The sequence below is a fragment of the Zootoca vivipara genome, chromosome 6 (assembly GCF_965207765.1).
Source record: "Zootoca vivipara chromosome 6, rZooViv2.hap1.1, whole genome shotgun sequence".
Classification (NCBI taxonomy): domain Eukaryota; kingdom Metazoa; phylum Chordata; class Lepidosauria; order Squamata; family Lacertidae; genus Zootoca; species Zootoca vivipara.
In genome coordinates, this window is record NC_142589.1 from 29,996,077 (window position 1) to 30,015,095 (window position 19,019).

At 42.7% G+C, this 19,019-nt stretch overlaps 1 protein-coding gene across 2 annotated transcripts in view; it reads right to left on the reverse strand.

The window, feature by feature from the left end:
- Nucleotides 1-19,019, reverse strand: part of ZNF423 (zinc finger protein 423) — a 308,380-nt gene that overhangs the window by 287,663 nt on the left and 1,698 nt on the right. The gene's annotated exons all lie outside the window — the stretch shown is intronic.

Sequence of the window (19,019 nt, forward strand, 5' to 3'; positions counted from 1 at the left end):
ATGATGATCTGCAGCCCTTTTATGGAAAGAATATGTTAATATATTGAATATTCCCACAGGAACAACCAATTTTTCAGATTCAATCCATCCTCCCTTTCAGATGCAATTATCTGAAAACCCATTAAACAGATAAATTTCATCCAGGATGCTTGCAGAGAACCTCCCATTTTATTTTGTATTTTTCACCAAGACTTCTCTCCGACTTTTTACTACATGAAGAAATGTTCATAGTAGCCCCAGACTGAAGACACTACAGCCTTTCAAATGAAATTAGCCACAAATAAATCAAAGCAAGTTACATCTGAAGTATGTCATTGTAATTTGACTCCCGTATTTAACTATCAGCCTAATTTCCTTCTAATGCACAGCCATCAGTCTATGAATTAAGACTTATAGCATGAAGATCACGCAGGACTGTCATAATTTTGCTCGTAATTATCTCCAACATAGCAGGCAAAATTACACTCACGAAACTGAAGTACTGTATCACAAATTCACAATAGGCCACAACGTAAGCCTTCAACAAGATCAGAAAACACACAGGGAAGACTGGGGGGAGGAGAATGTTCTAGCTCCACCCCAATCATGATAACTTCCCCACCACCACCACCACTGGCATTCCAGTCACCCTCCAACACAAAGAGGCTCCCCAAACATTTTAGAATTCCGGGTCCTAGAATACATGGATAACCTCAATGAGTATAAAGGGCACCTTGCTTGAGGTTGTCCTCCGCATGTCAGAATGCAACTGGAACAAGAAATGGGCAGTGCTGGTTGAAGGTAGCTTCTTATGTTCATTACCATGTGGAAACAACTAGTCCAGTGTCGTTCAATCTACCTCTTACCGGTGAAAACCTTCTGGTCAAATCTTAATTGTTTGAGCTCAATTTTTTATTTTTTTTAGGATGGCAAAATATATACAGTGGTGCCTCGCAAGACGAATTTAATTCATCCCGTGAGTCGCTTCGTATAACGAAAAATTCGTTTTGCGAAGCGGCTCCCATTGAAGTGCCGTTTCCATTGAAGTGCGGTTTCCCATTGGGAGCCTCGCAAGACGAATAAAAAATATTCGTCTTGCGAGGCACCCTATGGCATAGGGGGGGAAATAGTCTTGCGAAGCATGCCATAGGAAACTTCGTCTTGTGAGTCTCCATTGAAATCGCAAAACACATTCGTCTTGCGAAAAATTCGCCTTGTGAGGCATTCGTCTAGCGAGGTACCACTGTATATATATTTAAAACAAATCAATAAGATAAAATGCTATGGAGATCAAAAATCTCATGCACCTCTGACATGACACAGTGGTTTCACAGCAGGAACATAAGAAATTATCATTATCATTATTATCATTATTATTATTATTAACAGAATGAAAAATAACCCAACCGCTATTCTTATTCTGCTTATTCTTCAAAGAGAGAAAGCAAGCATAAAATGCAGGAATGAAATGAAAGGAAGGTCTCAAAAGGTGCACATAAGACCACTTATTGCCTCATGTGTTTCAAACATTACAACCGTTTCCCTGAATCAAGAGTCATTCTGGATTTTCTAACACCCCAGAAAATATGAAAAGGCCTTCTGCAGCCCTTAAAAGTCTCTTCCCTTTTCATTCCTATGCTTGGACTCAGGTGAATATCACTATGGTGTATTGGAATCAAATGGTAATGGAAGTAATTCATCCATTATCCCCACACATCCTCAACCACCCTAAATTAGGTAGGGGTGGAGATGTAACTAGCCTAAAAATCAGAAGCGCTCTTGGTAATCTCCCACATGCCTGTCTTACAAATCCTAAAATTAGTGTCAACTCTTTGGCACTCCTCCCTTAGCCGATCTAAGGCTTTTTAGTAGCAATAAAGTAATTGAGCAAGCAACTTGCCGCCCTGGACTAATTCTGACTAACGAAAACAGTGAGAAGTGCTTAATAGGTATCGCCATCATTAGTTTATTTATATCCTTCCCCTTGTCATAAAGCCCAGGCTGTGTTACAGCACTGTAATTCAGGCAACAATTAATGAAAAACAGAAATGAAACAAAATAAAGACTTCATTAAAAAAAAACAACCTACAGTTCAATTGTCCCTCCTACCCTACCAGCCAGCATCTCCAACAATACTCAGCACTCTTGGGATCCTGATGGAAAAGGAATAGTTTCTAGCTGGTGCCAAAAGATAATGTCTCATGGGGTAGTGGTTAGGGTGCTAGTAGCACAAGGCAATTTTATTTATTTGTAATATGTGTTACCTGCTTCTCCACTGTAAAATGCCAATTTAAAACATAATATATTTCAGCCTGTCAAGCCAAGATACACATGAGCCTTGTGTCCACCCATAAATCCCCTTCTTTCTTCCCTTTCCAACAAACTGGTTAATTATTCCAGGAGGTCTCCATCGTTTTCAGTGGCATCCAACCCAAGAAATGATTGTTACCAGGTTTGGAATAAACCAGGACCGTAAACCAAGGGTCTAAAACTGGTCTTAAAAAAAGGGTCTAAAAAAACCCCCAAAACCTGGTTTCAGACCCTGGTTTGTTTCCAACTCTGGTAACCATAGTTTGTTGGTTCAGATGCAATACAAAACTATGATTAAACTCAAAGTCTTTGACAGAGGTACGAAAGAGAAGGGAGAACATAAGGGGCAGAGCAAGGAGAGAGTACATAAGCAACAGGTTTGTGTTGCTTACCAAGATGAGACAGCTGGGGCTGGGGCATTGTTTAGGGGGATTTGTTGGGTGTTGCCATTGCTGTTATTGATACAGTATAACTTTTTCCTGTATCTGTCTTTTTAGATCTTGTTATGATTTATGTGGAAGTGGTTCAGTTTTTTGTGTACTTTTTGATGTGTTCTTATTCATTGTTTATGACTTTTGTTACAATTGTTAATCATGTATATCTTTTCAAGTTGTAAGGTGCCTTGAGCATGGTTTTAACTATGGAAAGGGTGCATACAAATAAAACGGTGATGAGGATGTGCGGTGTCCAAAACAGGCCATAGTGTGCTTCATCAAGGTATTAATGTAGCGTTTCTGTATTTTAAATGGAGCTATTGGATGTATCAAATGATTTTCTGTAAGAGTAGCACATCCACCAGCTTTGGTGCTCATCTACCTCCTATACACAAAGTTATAATTTTGATACACAATCAAAATGGGTGCATGCCCTCTCCCCAGGCGATTCTTGACACCACTGGATGACCCATCCTATCGTAGCCCAAGAGGGGAAAAATTAGTTAAGTCCCCCAACAACATCCTGCAGCCCTCCAATGCTAGTCACGCCAGCAAGTATACTTTTTTTTTGTCTTCCCCCCCCCTCTTTGCTTTCTCCAAGTTGCAGTTCTGCCTACTGTTCTATTCCAGTAGCATTAGGCCTTTTTATTGTTTGTACAGCTCTTGAAAGCAACTGTAAAGCATTTGCTATTTCGCCTGTCACTAACGCCAACTGATCCCTTTGAAATGGAAAATCTAAGAGCAAGCGGGTTAGTCAATGCCTGCCTGCCGCAGAATCCAGCCAGCCCAACCACCATTCAGAAGCCTAGAGGCAGGTAATTCAGTTCAACATGAAACTGGCGAACAACAGTATGTTTTATTTAATTAGGATCAACAGAAGAGATAAACCTCACAGCAGGGTGAGTAATGACAACATTTCAAAAATAATTCATTCCCAGGTACCAAAAGGGCAAATTTCAATTACATATTTTTAAAGGGCTCTAAAAGTTGACTTAACTCATCCAAGGGGAGGGGAGGGGGAATACTTTATTATTTAGACAGACAGACAGATGGATCCGACGGATGATTAATTGGGGGCATTTTCAGAAGCCTCAAATGTTGTTCTACTCTGTTGCTTTTCATATGAATGCCAAAATTGTGTTTTCTACACAAAAATGACAAATAAAATGAGGAAAACCAGCCTCAGAGTGATCACTCTCTAGTAAAAAGGTGGGCTTAGTTTACAATGGCTCCCTGTGCAATCCATGAACAGTGTCTAACCCAGGATACAATGGAGGAGTTTCTACTTCCTCCATAGAACCAAAGCACATGAGATACAGGTTTCCATTCATGACAGGTTGTGGAGGCTCTCAGCAAGGTACCTTCTGGTAGGCCATCACAAACACCCCTGGATTTACCTGGCAGCATCAGTGAGCAACATACTACAGTCAACATAATATCAATCTGAGGTATTGTGGACAATTAAAATTGGGCCCGGCCCATCATATGTAAGCACAACCTGCTAGGTCATGTGCAGATGTAGGGCAAGTGCAGTTTTTCCAAAGCCACAGTGCCATGCAAGTATCTAGTTTCACAAATTAAAGGTAAAGGGACCCCTGACCATTAGGTCCAGTCACAAACAACTCTGGGGTTGCGGCCCTCATCTCGCTTTATTGGCCGAGGGAGCTGGCGTACAGCTTCCGGGTCATGTGGCCAGCATGACTAAGCCGCTCAGGGCCATCTTAAGCCCATCCAGTGCCCTGGCGCTAAGGTCCCTCCAGCGCCCCCCTCCAGAGCCTCTCCAAGGGCCCGGGAGTGCCAAGCGGACTGCGCAGCAGCGGGAGGCCACCTCCGAGGACTCCGCGCTGTGCCTCATTCTCGTTTCCCCAGCGCTGGGTTCCGCTCAGCCAAGCTTCGCCACCAGCGCGTGCACCGCGGGACCAGCAAGAGCTGCTTGGGCATTGTGTGCGCGCTGGTGGCGAAGCTCGACTGAGCGGAACCCAGCGCTGGGGAAACGAGAAGGAGGCACAGCACAGAGTCCTCGGAGAAGGAGAGAGACACGGCGCAGCCTCTCAGCTCGTGGAGCGCAGTCCTGGCCAGATCGCCGGAACCCTGCACTCACTTGGCGCCCTTCCAGCGCCCTCCAGCACCCGGCGCCGTGGTTCTCCGCACCACTAGCCTCTATGGCTAGGACGGGCCTGAAGCCGCTTCTGGCAAACCAGAGCAGTGCACGGAAACACTGTTTACCTTCCCACCGGAGTGGTAACTATTTATCTACTTGCACTTTGACATGCTTTCGAACTGCTAGGTTGGCAGGAGCAGGGACCGAGCAACGGAAGCTCACCCCGTCGCGGGGATTCACTGACCTTCTGATCGGCAAGCCCTAGGCTCTGTGGTTTAGACTACAGCGCCACCCACATCCCAGTGTCACAGATTAAGAACCCATATAGTCACTCCAGAATCAAAAAGTCTCTCAGCAACTGAGGACAAACCCACCACCAAAACAAATGAGAAATCTGAGGACATTTCAAACCACAACCCCTGGCCAATCTTGAGCCATGCACTGAAGATAACTGATCAGGCAACTGGGAAGATATGCTCCATTTATCTTTAGAGAAGGCAGTACAGTAGTGAGCTTGAAAAAGCAAAGCCTACCTTTGTGTTGCCAGGAAAACTTAAGAGGAGGACAGGTGGGCTGCCTGAGCCCTCCTGCTGCACAGCACCCCATTAACAGTGGGAGGAAGTGAAAGAGACCTGTCCCCTTGTGTGCTGTAAAGCGAGGGGTAGCCAATGTGATTCCCTCTGGATGTTGCTGGACTACAACTCTCATAATCCCTGGCCACTGCTCATGCTGGCTTGGGCTGGCAGGTGCTGCAGTTCTGCAGCAGGAAGGCTCTATTTTTGCTACCGCTGCTGTAAATCACCACACACACTGATGGCACTATATAATACAATAAACAAATATTTAAAAGGATCCAGGTAGGAAGGCTGGGAAAGATTTTTGCAGGAAGCCTTGGACCACTGCTATCAAAAAACAGTAATACTGGGATAGACAAAACCGACCGTCTAACTTTGTATGTTCAAGTTCAAGGACTGTTGTCCTAAGAGATCATATATTAAAATGCCTTTGGGGAAATTGGCTCGACAGGGCTGAAGCATGTCTGGGCTACATGCAATGCATACCTGCATCGCATGGATAAAACTAAAAATGAATTACACACATTGATGGCAGAGTCTTTTAATTCCCTCCCCTATCCCCCCATTCATTCCTGTTCTTCAAATAATTTTAAGGGATGAGTCTTCTTTGAGTTTTGCAGGACAAAAGTTCCCTCCCATTCCTTATCTAGCTGGAAGTAGGCAAAATGGAAGTCACTGCCTTGTACAGTGGAAATAAAGGTCTCTAGCCTACTATCAACTTTTCTCACCAGCAAACACCCAAGGGGAAAGCTATGCCGTGCTAGCACAGCACTATGGTGGGTGTGCAGGAAGCACCCCCTCTTCCATCCTCAAAGGGATAAGAGCCCTTGGGGGCTAAAAGTCAGAAAAAGAACCAAGATTGCAGCCAGCACAGGATATCACTGAGCCAACTGCTTACACTGCTCAGATTCCCTTTCCTCAGTTGAAGCAGGAAATGCCAGAGGTGCCAGAGGTATGTATTCACCCCCTAAGAGGAATTATTTGCAAAGCTTAATTGTGCCAGTTAAAGCATGTATTAAAGACATATCTCTGTGAAGCAGAAGGAAGTAGTACCTGCTTGTCAACAAAGAGTTCGGAAGAGCAATCTTTTACCTAGCTATTTTTAATCCATTAGGAAATCCATGCTTAGCAAGCATTATGATGCGGAGAGTATGGTGGGTTGGACACAGATCTGTGAAGCAGGAATTTTAAGGCTTCTTGTTCAGAAGAGCCCTTTCAAGGTGTCCGAAAATGCTGTTAACAAATTGTGTAGGAGAGAAGAGAGGGAAGTTCTGCCCACCCAGACTTAGGTACATTCGGTATAATATAGGGAAAGGGAGCTTGTAGCCTTCCAGATGTTACTGGACTCCAAATCCCGTCAGCCCCAGGCAGCATAGTCAGGAATGATGGGAGGTGTGGTCCAACAACATATGGAAAGCTACAGGTTCCCTATCCCTGCTATAAGGCTGTTAAGGACTCCTGTGCATGCAGATGGATAAGTAGGAGCCCTTTACAGATGCTGTAATACAAGCACGCAAGTCAGGAGACAAAGGTGACAACAGCTACACACACCTTTATTCCCTATGTTTTAAAGCATGCTGAAGTGCCACACATATTTTCAGCACCCATGTTTTGAATGCCTGTAAAGGGTATTGAGAGTTTAACCAAGCTGAGATTTATTTTCAAAGTTAACAGTGCCACCAACCATTCTCTCTACAAACTGAAATTATCTTCATTTTACAGACCAAGCTAGAGATGCCAATTAGATGTAACCGCTGCACCCCTCACCCCACCTAAAGAAAAGAAAAAGCTTCAAGTCCAATGTGCTTTGCTTCAACTTTTAGGCGCTTGCTTCATAAACAGGTTACGCTCTCACATTGCAGCATTGTGTATTTCAGTGTTGGATAGAAGTCCGCAAGAATTGCTGCTGTAATCATTTTTAGCCCACACTCCTACCGGTAAGTTAATCATAAGGACATAAGATGAGCCCCACTGAATCAAAAGGTCCATTTAATCCAGAATCCCCACAGTGGCAAAGCAGATGTCTCTGGGAAGCCCACAACCAGGGTATGAAGACTCTCTCCCTTGCATAGCTGCCAAGTCCGGGTCGTAAAGATCCGGGATCGTCAGCGCACGCATGACCGGAAGGTGGCGCTTCGCCCTTCTATGGGCACCAGAAAATGGCGGCGCCGGCGCCGGAAGTCGCTTCCGCGCATGACCGGAAACACGTAAAAGCGACTTCCGGCGCCGGCGTCGCCATTTTCTGATGCCCATAGAAGGGCAAAGCGCCACTGGAAGTCGCATCACACAACTTCCGGTCATGCGCGGAAGCGACTTCTGGCGCCGGCAGCGCCATTTTCTGGTGCCCATAGAAGGGCAAAGCGGCACCAGAAAAATGGTCGCCGGGCAGAAGCCAATTTAAGGGACAATACTGTACCGGGATTTTCCATCAAACGGGAGACCGCCGGGAAACGGCAAGAAAAAAGGGGTTTTCCCGGTGGATACGGGATACTTGGCAGCTATGCTCCCTTGCTTCCACTCTCCAGAAAGTGAGATTTCGATATATACAGTGCTACCTCCGGTTGCGGACAGGATCCATTCCGGATCTCCAGTCGGATCCTGAGGTTTCTGCAACAGGAGGGACCGCTTCTGTGCATGCGTGCGTGGCAAAACCCGGAAAAATACTTCTGGGTTTCGCCGCATAAATATCCCGAAAGATACGTAACCGGAGGTGAACGTAAGTAGAGGTACCACTGTACAACCTCTAAACCTGGATGTTCCATATAGCCATCGTGACAAGTTACCACTGAGAGACCTCTTCTGTCTATGCTCATGCCCATTTCCACATTCATGTGGCAGGGAGTTCCATCAATTATTATTATTCATTAATTTCATTTATAAATCGCTTCCCATGAACCTGAAGCATTTACAATACAGTGGTAGCTCAGTTTACGAACTTAATCCGTTCCAGAAGTCCGTTCGTAAATCAAAACTGTTCTTAAACTGAGGTGCGCTTTCCCTAATGAGACCTCCCACCGCTGGTGCCCTTCCACTGTTCGGATTCTGTTCTTAGACCAAGGTAAAATTCGCAAACCGGGACACTACTTCCGGTTCTGCGGAGTTCATAAACCGAATCGTTCATAAACAGGACTGTTCTTAAACCGAGATACCACTGTACAAGCTACTTGTGAGTTGTGTGACAAAGCATTGCCTTGTATCCCCTGCCACTCAATTCCATCAGATGACCCAAATTCTAGAAAGATGATATAGGAAAGAAACTTATCTCTATCCATTTCCCCCCCCCCACACACACACACCATGCAAAATAATGTAAACCTCTATTAAAACCACCCTTAGTCATTTTGCCCCCTAAACTAAAAAGTTGATCATTTTCCTTATTGGGAAGGTGCTCCAATAATTTATAATGCACAGATAACTCAAAAGCAAAGAACCATATTGCAAGTGCTGCTTCAACTGGCTGCCTGGAAAGGATTCTTGTTCACTATAGAGCCAACCAGGCAAATGGGTCTTTGCAAACCTGTAGCCCAAGTGAAAACAATTCTTTCCAGACTCTGTGTTCAACCTTCCTTGTGTCGAACAGTGACACAACTGAGTAGATCGATGAGTAGAATATTGTAGTTGAGTTTTGACTTTGTGTGCATTGGCAAGGATGGAAAAACAAACCATTTTCAAACGTGTATGTATATTAACTCTAAGAATTAGTGCACAATTGAATGATGCAGTTTCCATTCGCCCGGGAGTTTTCATTTCACTTACAGGATAATTAAACTTATATTCCATCCATCAAACAGGCAAGACCAAACCCTTCATTAGCCCAGTATCAACTGAGCTTGCGAACACGGTACATCCACAAAGCCTCCCTTTTTTATACCCAATTGAGAAGATGGCTCGAACATCTGTTTTCACTTCAAGACATTAATTTTCAATTATTGAAGAGAAACAAAATAAATCCTGACAAATTACTGGTAACTGTGGAATCTTTTGTCTATTAGTTTAGAACAGTAATTTAGAAATCCCACAATTAACATTCCCAATGAGGGATTGTTCCGCTGGATACTTGTTATTTAAGGCAATTTGGTAATGAATGATGTTCTATCTGCTTCCCTGATTATATACAAATGTTTTAGAGGGAGGGGCAGGGGAGGGGTGATGAATCCGCTGCATCTTTGCTAACCATCTACTCCCTTCCTTCTTTTTTTGCCACCAAAAGAAGCAAGAAAGAAAATGGGTTACATTTACCATTTGGCTTATTAATTCACACCAACTCCAAAAACTTGTCCTTTAAAAACCACTCCTGCTTCTCCCCTCCACCCACACTATTTATCAATTTGGGTCCAACAGGAACCATCTGAGGTAAAATGACAATTAAAAGCATTTCATACACAAGTTAAGAATTTCAGCCAATAAGATAGTAAGCTATGCAAATGCTCTCCCCCCCCCCTCCCTTTCTGGTGCTCCTCAGGGAAACTTCACTGGACTCTCTGGAAGGAAAATAAAAGACAATGGATGCTACATATCCTTACCCAGCCTATGCACTTTCCATCACAATATGCTGGTTCAGACAACCGCTCCACATCTCCACTGTTGTCACATCCAAAACAGTGCCATACTGATTAGAAAATAATCGGTAATTTAATTTAACAGATGCCTGGGAGGTGGAGGGAGAAAAGAGCCCCACCATCTCATTTGCTGAATTCACAACAAGGAGGAACCGCAATGATTGCATGATCTGTACATGTTTTATTTTTTATTTTTCCAAGGAGGATCATGGAAACCTCAGCGATGACTATACAATGCAAAAATGTAATTTTCATATCATACTATTCCACTGCCTTCAAAAAATCCCTGGCTATCAGCTGGGAAGGGAAGCAGTTAGGGAATGAGGAGGTTGGAAGAGGGGGGAGAGAATGAAGAAGGGAAAATTATATCTTTAAAACAAGTATGAAAGACATTGTTACTTCCACAGTCAACTCTGTAACTGAGCTCCGACATTGTATAATTGACTTTGCAAGCAGAACAACAGCAATATAACAAAGAAAATGTCAGTGTTTCTACAGCGCTAATCTATACCACTAGGAGGGCCTCCCGCTGTCAGCCAGAGCTGACAATACAATAGCTTTCAAAGGGATATTACCATCAGGCTTTCATTCTTGACATCAATCAAGACAAAAAGAAATCCTTTTCACAAGACATTAAAAATCAAACCTCTGTATGAGCAGATAGGTAAAACAACATTCCTTTAAAGGAGAGCATTCACAGTAATCAACTAATTGGAGCCAAGGAAAAGGATGAAGATTTTTTTATTATTTACTTTGCATATAATGAAGTAGGGAGCCTCCTACGTTGCTTGGTTTGGTGGCAGGGGGTGTGTGCATGTGTGCATGCTCTTTTGTTTTTGACTGACACAAATGAGGTAGGTAAGTTACGAATCAGAAGTTTCTATCAGCATATTTTGCCAAGCAAAAGCAAAAAAAAAAAAAGGTGACAGCAATTCTCCAACTTCAAGCAAGGTAACAAATATAAGCTTAATTAGTGCATCCTCTTTTTTTCAACTGCAAAACAATTTGATCACTGACTAACACATTTATCCAAAAAATATCATCACAGCCTGACATCAATTTGCAGAGCTGTCAAAGTTACCCACCAGGTTTCAGGTTTGAAATCTGGTTGCTTAACACAGCGATGTAGGACTCTCCCCAACCGTACACATGAACATTTTTGAAATTACATGTAACACTAAACAAAATGGACTCTCTAATTTATCTGTTCTATAATAACCTAAAATAACGTGGGATATAAATTTAGTAAAAGCCATTGGGTAGTCAGATCAAAGTTCCTCTTCATAAAATGGGAGGGGGGGACATAAATTTAGCAAATATGCTTTTCCTATGCAGTGCCTCCTACCTAAGAGAGTCTGATACATTTTGAGATCACCATGCATCTATGATAAGCACCCAGAATCAGTTTCAAATGATGTCAGTTATATCCTGTTCATTTAATAGACAAATTGCTAATATCATATTTAACTTGTCACCTTTGCTCACCATCTGGATTCTTTAAAAAAAAGCTGTCTACAATTAAAAGTGTGTGTGTGTGTGTGTGTGTGTGTGTGTGTGTGTGTGTGTGTGTGTGTCGCAGTTTTGTATCTTCACCATATTGCAAATCTAAACTGGTCTCTAAATTTGTGTGAACTTTTCACACGATAATCAGACAGGCTTTAGTCAAAGCTTGAAGTGAGATTACGAAGCCATCTTTATACGCCCCTAAACAAAACTAGATTGAATGGAAATAACTCTATCAGCCAACCACAATGCTTGCTTGCATTATATTTATACTATCAATGGATGGTTAACAGAATCAACGTATTTAATTATAAGGTTTAAACCCTTTATCAAGGAAATGGTTCTACCACTACCAGTCTAAATGAACGGATACTGATACAGTAATTACTACATGTTTTTTTAGTAGACTGAACATACGGGAAGAAAATGGGTTCCAATTCATGAATTTTTACTTAAAGCATAACACTCATTTGGCTGATTAAGTAATTCCACCCCATTTAAAAAAACTAAAGAGGAGCCATCAGCATCTTTAAAATTTGCTATTCACACAGATTCATGGCTTTTTATTACCACACAATCTGCATTTTCACCCACATAATGGTGCATCCTTTTTACCACAGATGTCATCATTTAATCCTTAAACTTTTGAGATAGAAATGGGTTCACACAGTCTAAAGAAAAACTGTTAGAGGAGGTTGGGGTGGGTGGGTGGAGGGATTACAAAAAGGGGGAGTCCTAATAGCCAACTCTGTCATCATGACAGTGATTATATGCTACTGAAAAACTGACAGCCCCCCAAAAAATATTTCAACTGGGGAAACAAGCCTGTGTGCATTTATTTGAAGAGATCTCTGTAATTTAAACCTATTTTCTGCCTGTCTTAGGTTGAAGGACCTGTGACCTTAGAACTCTTTATTTATTACCTCTCCATCTCAATTATTTCCATGGAAACATGGATTGTGGCAACCTATTAGATTGCTAGCTCCCAAGTTCTTAAAATGTACTCGGTGGGTATTTTTTTTAACAGGGGGAAAAAAGTTCTAGCTACTTGATTGTATAACCTGAGCGACAAGCCCTCAAAAAATAATCTATCCTTTTATGTACAAAAATGTAAAGACAGAAGAAGGTGGTTGAATCAGTATTTCCACTATGAAGTCACGAATTATCCAGTCAACATTAGTCCATGTGTGGATCTCCGATTTGCCTTCTGACTATCTAACAACACTCAATGTTTTTAAAAGATGAGAATCCCAAGTTTTAAAACAGACAAAACCTGGAATTCCGATTACCATTTTGGATTGCAAACACTGTCACTTGCTTCAGTTACAGAATAATTGTCTAAATTATGCATACTACAAGGATGAAAACAGACCAAAAGAATAGAGAACAGCTTGAGGGAGGACACCTAACTACATTTAAAAGGAGCTCATAAAACATGTTTATCACAAGAATTAGAAGATAGCATGCATCTCTGCCACCCTGAAACGGCTTCCTGGGAAATGGGATTGCTTTGCTACAATCTCAGAATGTATTTCTGAACCCATCCTTCTAATGAAATACCCTCAACCTAGCAAGTGTCATGACCTCCCAAGCCTTGTACTTTCTCCCCCTCAGAGAACAACTTTGGCTTCCAAATATTCCCCCTCCCAATCCACCTGACACTGTTGTAGTTCACTCTCCCCCCCCCAATCCTCTCACTCTTTGAGGTTGTAATATTTCTTGTATCAATTACTACTGGGGCTTCCTTTGCAAGAGTGTGTCCTGGATTGCAGAAGTCCATAATACCATACTGTTAAGCTGACACACAGCTGAGAGGTTAAAATATACTATCAATCTGTAAGAGACACCTTCAAACTTCTGTTTCATGTGAAGGTCTCGCTTTTATGATACCTTAAACACAGATTTTATAGCAAGAGTCCTCGCCCTGCAGGAAGAAATACAAGGAACATTTTCCCTGCCATAAATCCTTTAAAAATTTAGGCATTTCTCCTCGACACTAAAACGGGCAGTGTCTACAATTAATAATCATTTAAATTTAGTATGAGATTTGTAGTCAGTTATCTGAGAGTGGGGAGAAGAAAATGCAAGAGACTGCCTTTCTTACCCAAGAATACCTAATTTTAAACAGAAAAAATATTAGGATCAGAACTATCAGAAGTTGCTGGAAAGTTTTTATGAGGAGCCTTTCCTTCATTGTCCCACCAGTTTTCAAATTATGTCAAAAGAACATGTTTTCAATGATATCCTTCTACTCTGACAATATGTTCAAGAGGGCAAAATGAGGAAAAAGCTCATAGACAAATGTATTTAATCTGGAAAGTGGGGGGAAGCAAATGGACAATATATGTTTTGATCTGGAAAATGATTTCGTAGATTGTGAAAGGGTCTTTTAGGTAAAGTTTTTATATTATTATGGATTCAATATAGTGTGCAAATGCTACGAATATAAAACAGGTTACTTAAAAAAATACAATAAACTTTATTGCAAAAACCAGTTACAAATCCAGAGTAGAACATATATTTCTGAATTTTTAGAAAATGCATTATTCATTTAAAAAGACCAAAAACCTTTAGCCTTCCATTTTCATTTGAAATAAAATGTCATTTGGCAGCTACCCATGCAATATCCATCATAAAATCTATGCAGGTTTACTCAACAATGGAATTTACTCCCCAGTAAGTGTTTAGGATTTCAACCCAACACACTTAGCAAATCATAAAGAATGCAGTCCTACTCCTATACATATCCATTGAGCCCCAATGAGTTCAACAAAACTTAATTTGTGTGCTTAGGATTTGAACCAAATGGTCCTGCACACATTTACTTGGGAGTAAGTCCCACTAAACCCAATAGGGCTTACTTCTGAGTATACATGAATAGGATCACCCTGTAATATATGCATAGGTTTTAAGATTTCTCAGCCAACTGGTTTGCTGTGCCTTTTCAAAATCTTCAAACAGTACATATCTCTTTTAAAAACATTATTGTTATTATTTATTAAATTTCTATGCCGCCCTTCATCTGAAAATCACAGGGAGGTACTTTGGAAGTAACAAGCCACAAGGTGCAAATGTAAACATCACTGCCTCTCTAAAATGGGCAGATATTCTCAGCAAACACAGGCCATTAAATTTTTCACCGTTTGGAATCCCAAGCATCAACTGGCCCCTTGTTAGGCCATGCCAAATTTTCCAATTTCATGCTTTTAGGCTGCACTCACAGAACAGCTTTCTTGATGTAGAGTTGCAGCATTAAACAGAAACTGGGGAAGGGTAGTGTGAAATATCTCAAGCAAGAGAAGCACCAACTATTCAGCAAGCAAGCTGTTGTTCCATGTTCTCTCTTCTGGATCAGTGCAATAATTACCAGTCCACCACCTGAAATGGTACCAATCAGCATAAAAATTTGCACAACTCTGTAAACCACATGGATGTATCAGGTATGCACACACACGTGTGTGTGTGTGTGTGTGTGTGTGTGTGTGTGTGTGTGTGTGTGTGTTCTATCTGGCCACGCCTTTTGAGTTCCCTCCATAATACCTATCACAAAACAACTATGATAGTTTTAGTCATCCAGGGCCCTATTTCTCCTTGTGCCAAACCATTGGCTTGAAGCAAATGACTGAATGATTCACTGACTGATTGACAGACAGACACTGTATCCTTGTGATAGCTTTTATTCCATTCATTTCTAATATTCCCCTGCCAGAATTGGTTATAAAATACGTCTACAATAAAGTTCCTTGCATCTTTTTTATTTGTGATGAACATTACTTGATTATGTTAAGCCTTCAATCCTAACCACACTTACTATGGAGTAAGCCCCAGTGAACACAGTGAGACTTACCTACAAGCCAATATGCATTGGATTGTACTGTAAGTAACGTGCTGTGCCGCAACCCAATAGCCAATTCCTGTCCACAATACAGTAGTCTTCTCCCCCCCCTTAAACTCACTTCATACATTAAATTGGAAGCTGGACATCAAACACTCCTTACTTCCATAATGGCTACTATCCCCCGTTAGATTATTTTCAAGGTAACAGCAGAGCAGTTCCAAGATTAACACTCCAGTTTTGCTGAGACTGGGATCAACTTTCCCATATCAACAATCAAAATATCTACAAGGTGCTGTTTGATTCAAGATCACACAGGCACAAACAGGAGCAGTGTGTCACTATCACAAATTGCATATGCATACAACATGCCCCGATTTTGCACACACAGAGAGAGGGGGGGAAAAACCTGCTTCTCCTTATCCATCCACTTTTGTCACACAAACTGCAAAGGAGTCTGCTCCCTCTTTCCTCCAGCCCTCACTGTCTGCATTGAGCAATAAGATCAGCAAGAAAGTGACACAGTCTAGCAGCCATTACAGAAATAGAGCCACAAATCCTTATACTCCTGAGCGTGAGGCAGGGAGGGGGGAAAGGAATAGGAGGGGAAGAAGCCAAGACACCTCTGCTCAGCTAAGGCTGATTGCTAAGGTTTGCACCCATTGGGAAGGGGGAAATGAAAACAGATCTTTTTTGTGAGGTGCTGTTCATTGTACCAAGTGGTCAAAGGCAGGCAGACACACACACACACAATCCGCTCCCACTCTGCCAAGGGCACACAAGTCTTTAAAATGGATGATAAGAGGGGTTGGGGAGAGTGCAAGCACCTTCACACCACATGGAGTAAGTGGCTGAACTCCCTCACCCCACAAACACACATACAGAGCCAGATTGTGGGGATACCCTTTCCCTCTCCCTCATAATCGAACCTCATTTAGTCTAACCAATTGAAAATGTTTCATTAATACAAGTTTTAGAGCCATTCCTCCCGATTCTATACAAGGAAAAGGATGGAGGATAAGAAAGGGGGGAGGCTTTATGGAAACCGAGACCAGAGGGGGGATCAAATCACGTCCCTGTTACAAAACCCCATTAACCTGCCCATGGCAAGGAATAAAATCTTACAGTGGCAGCAACAAGAAGGGAGAAAGAGCAGTTATTTTACTCTCCTGCCCACATAAAAATCATTTCAGCATTAGCTGCCAACAGAATGTCACAAGACTGCCCTTGGGGGCAATGAACCAGGCCTGCTCTGCCTTGGTCTGTGGATTATTATAAGGCTGCTTTTGTTGAAAGAGGATGTGACTTTTGTTTGGTGGTGTTGGGGGGGGCAGAATGGCTTGCAAATTCCACAGAGAAGAGGCAATTTAGAGGTGTGGGTTTTGGAAGGTGGACATGGGTTCAACTTTTCAGGATCAGCAAAAGCTAGAGAACTGTGGGGAGCCAGTGTTTGAGATGGGGCATGGAGCATCATATGAAAAGCCCAACCAAAGGCCTATCTAGTCCTGCTTCCTGTTCTCACCCTGGTCCAGCAGAGGAGTGTTGGAGGCCCACAAGCTGGGCACAAGTATGGCAGCCCACTTGTGACCATCAGCATGTGGTACTACCTCAGATATTGGAGGCAATATATGGCCATCATGACTAATAGCCATGGATAGCCTCATCCTCTGGGAATTTGCCTGGATGCCTTTTAAAGCTGTCTGTGACCATATATCATGAGGCAGCGAGTTCCACTGTTTAATTACACAGTGTGATGAAGTAGTGCTTCCTTTTGTCTGTCCTGATTCACCCACCATCTAGCTGCATTGGGCGCCTTCAGGTTTTAGAAGTGAGAGGGAGGAAAACCTCACTCTATCCCCTTTCTCCACACCACACATAATTTTACACACCTGGATCATGACACCCCCACCCCCATACTTACCTAATTCCTTAACTAGAAAGCCTCAAATGTTGCAACCTTTCCTCACTGGGGAGTTCCTTCAGTCCCTTGATCATTCTGGTTGCCCTTTTCAAAACATTTGTTTTGCAAACCCCAAAGTCTGCCAAGGTGGGATAAAGGAGGGTTTCTTCTTAGGGGATACATGAGGCATGGTGGAGGAGGAAGCTGAGCAGTTCAAAAAAAAGCTAGAATTGTAATCCATAGAACTATGTTGCCTTGGAACAATTTCACCAAAAGTCTCAGTGAGCTCCTGGCCTTCCAACTCCAGCGTAAACCTGTTTACAACTTGCAGGCTAAGGCTGCATTATGGAAATATTTCCACCGTCTCTGAAAACTGGCTCTGAAGTAAACAGTAAGTGAAACTGTTAACCTCAGAACTGTAATACTTACAGCTGTTCTCCAGCTGTCAGTCATCAGAAACTTGCTAGAACCTAAGTGGTCTACATCAGGCTATACTCCTAAATACTTCATGCTAGGAAGCTCGTCTACCTTTTTGAAAGACCCACAAAACTTATTAAACTATTCACTGGTTTGAAGCTGCAGCACTAAGACCTACTCTGGAGGTACCCATGAAACCCTTTCTGGATTAAGTGAACCACCTACAGCTACAAACAACTTACTCTGGAGAAAGCCCAATGGGAACTCTGGAGTAAGGGCTTTGTGGATCCACATCTACAAGGCAATTTACCACAAGCCAGGCTTGGTGTTCCTTTTCAAGCCTTGTGGAGGTCTACAGGACTGTTATGGAGGAAGGACATGGCTGAGCTATTCACCCCACCAATGTCTGTGAGTCTTGTCCCAAAGTGATGCGCTACCCAACCTGTAGAAGCCTATAAATAATGCCATTGTGCACTGCCATACAAGGCAGTCCTGAAGCATTAGGCAACTAATCTGGAGTAAAAAGTCTACAGCTTGCAGCCCAGTTTGCCAGGAGGTAAAAATTGCCTACTGTGCCCAAACAAGTCTGAGTCATTCAACTAAATGAATAGTATCCATCTCCCTCACCCATACACTGGTATTCCCCATCTCAAATTTTAGCATGGGTAAGCATTTTAGCATGCTCTGGTCCATGGGGTCACGAAGAGTCGGACACGACTAAATGACTAAACAACAACAAAGCTCTTTAGGGTAGCAACCTTCCTACAATACTTAACACATGGTGTAAGCATCTTGCGGCCCACACAAATCTCCAGGAAGAGGTTTGCATGAAAGGCCTACATAAATGCATCTGCTAATTGTAGAGGTAGCTCTTTTTCATTTGTTTAATGGCTTGTGACTTTCACTTGTGGTTTATCCGCTGATGGGACGCGCAGTAACTCTCAAGTGGAAGTTGCCTTATAGAGTCAACCCACCTAGCCCAGAATTGCATCTACATGGACAGCCAGCAACTCTCCTGGATTTCAGGTGGCAAATCTTCCCCACCCTACTTGGAGATGGGGGGGGGGGGGATGCACCTGGGACCTTATACATGCAAGGCATTTACTCAACTGCTGAACTAAAGCTACCAAACTATTTTCAGAAAAAGAGAGGCATTCCTCTCTCCCCCACATGCCCCTCTTTCTTTTTTGGAGTTCTTTCTCTCTCTCTCTCCCCGATAGAACTTGGAACTGCTACTTAGCACAGATCAAGGGAATCTCCACCCTCCCCGTCCTTTCTTCGCTAGTCCTGCAGTCTTGAAACAAAAACTCTCAAAGAGGCGACGATGGAGACAGCATGAGCCGCTGTTCCACGGACTGGGCTTGGGGGGAAAGGGCAGCGAGTGGGGGGGAGGCCGCTGGAGCAGC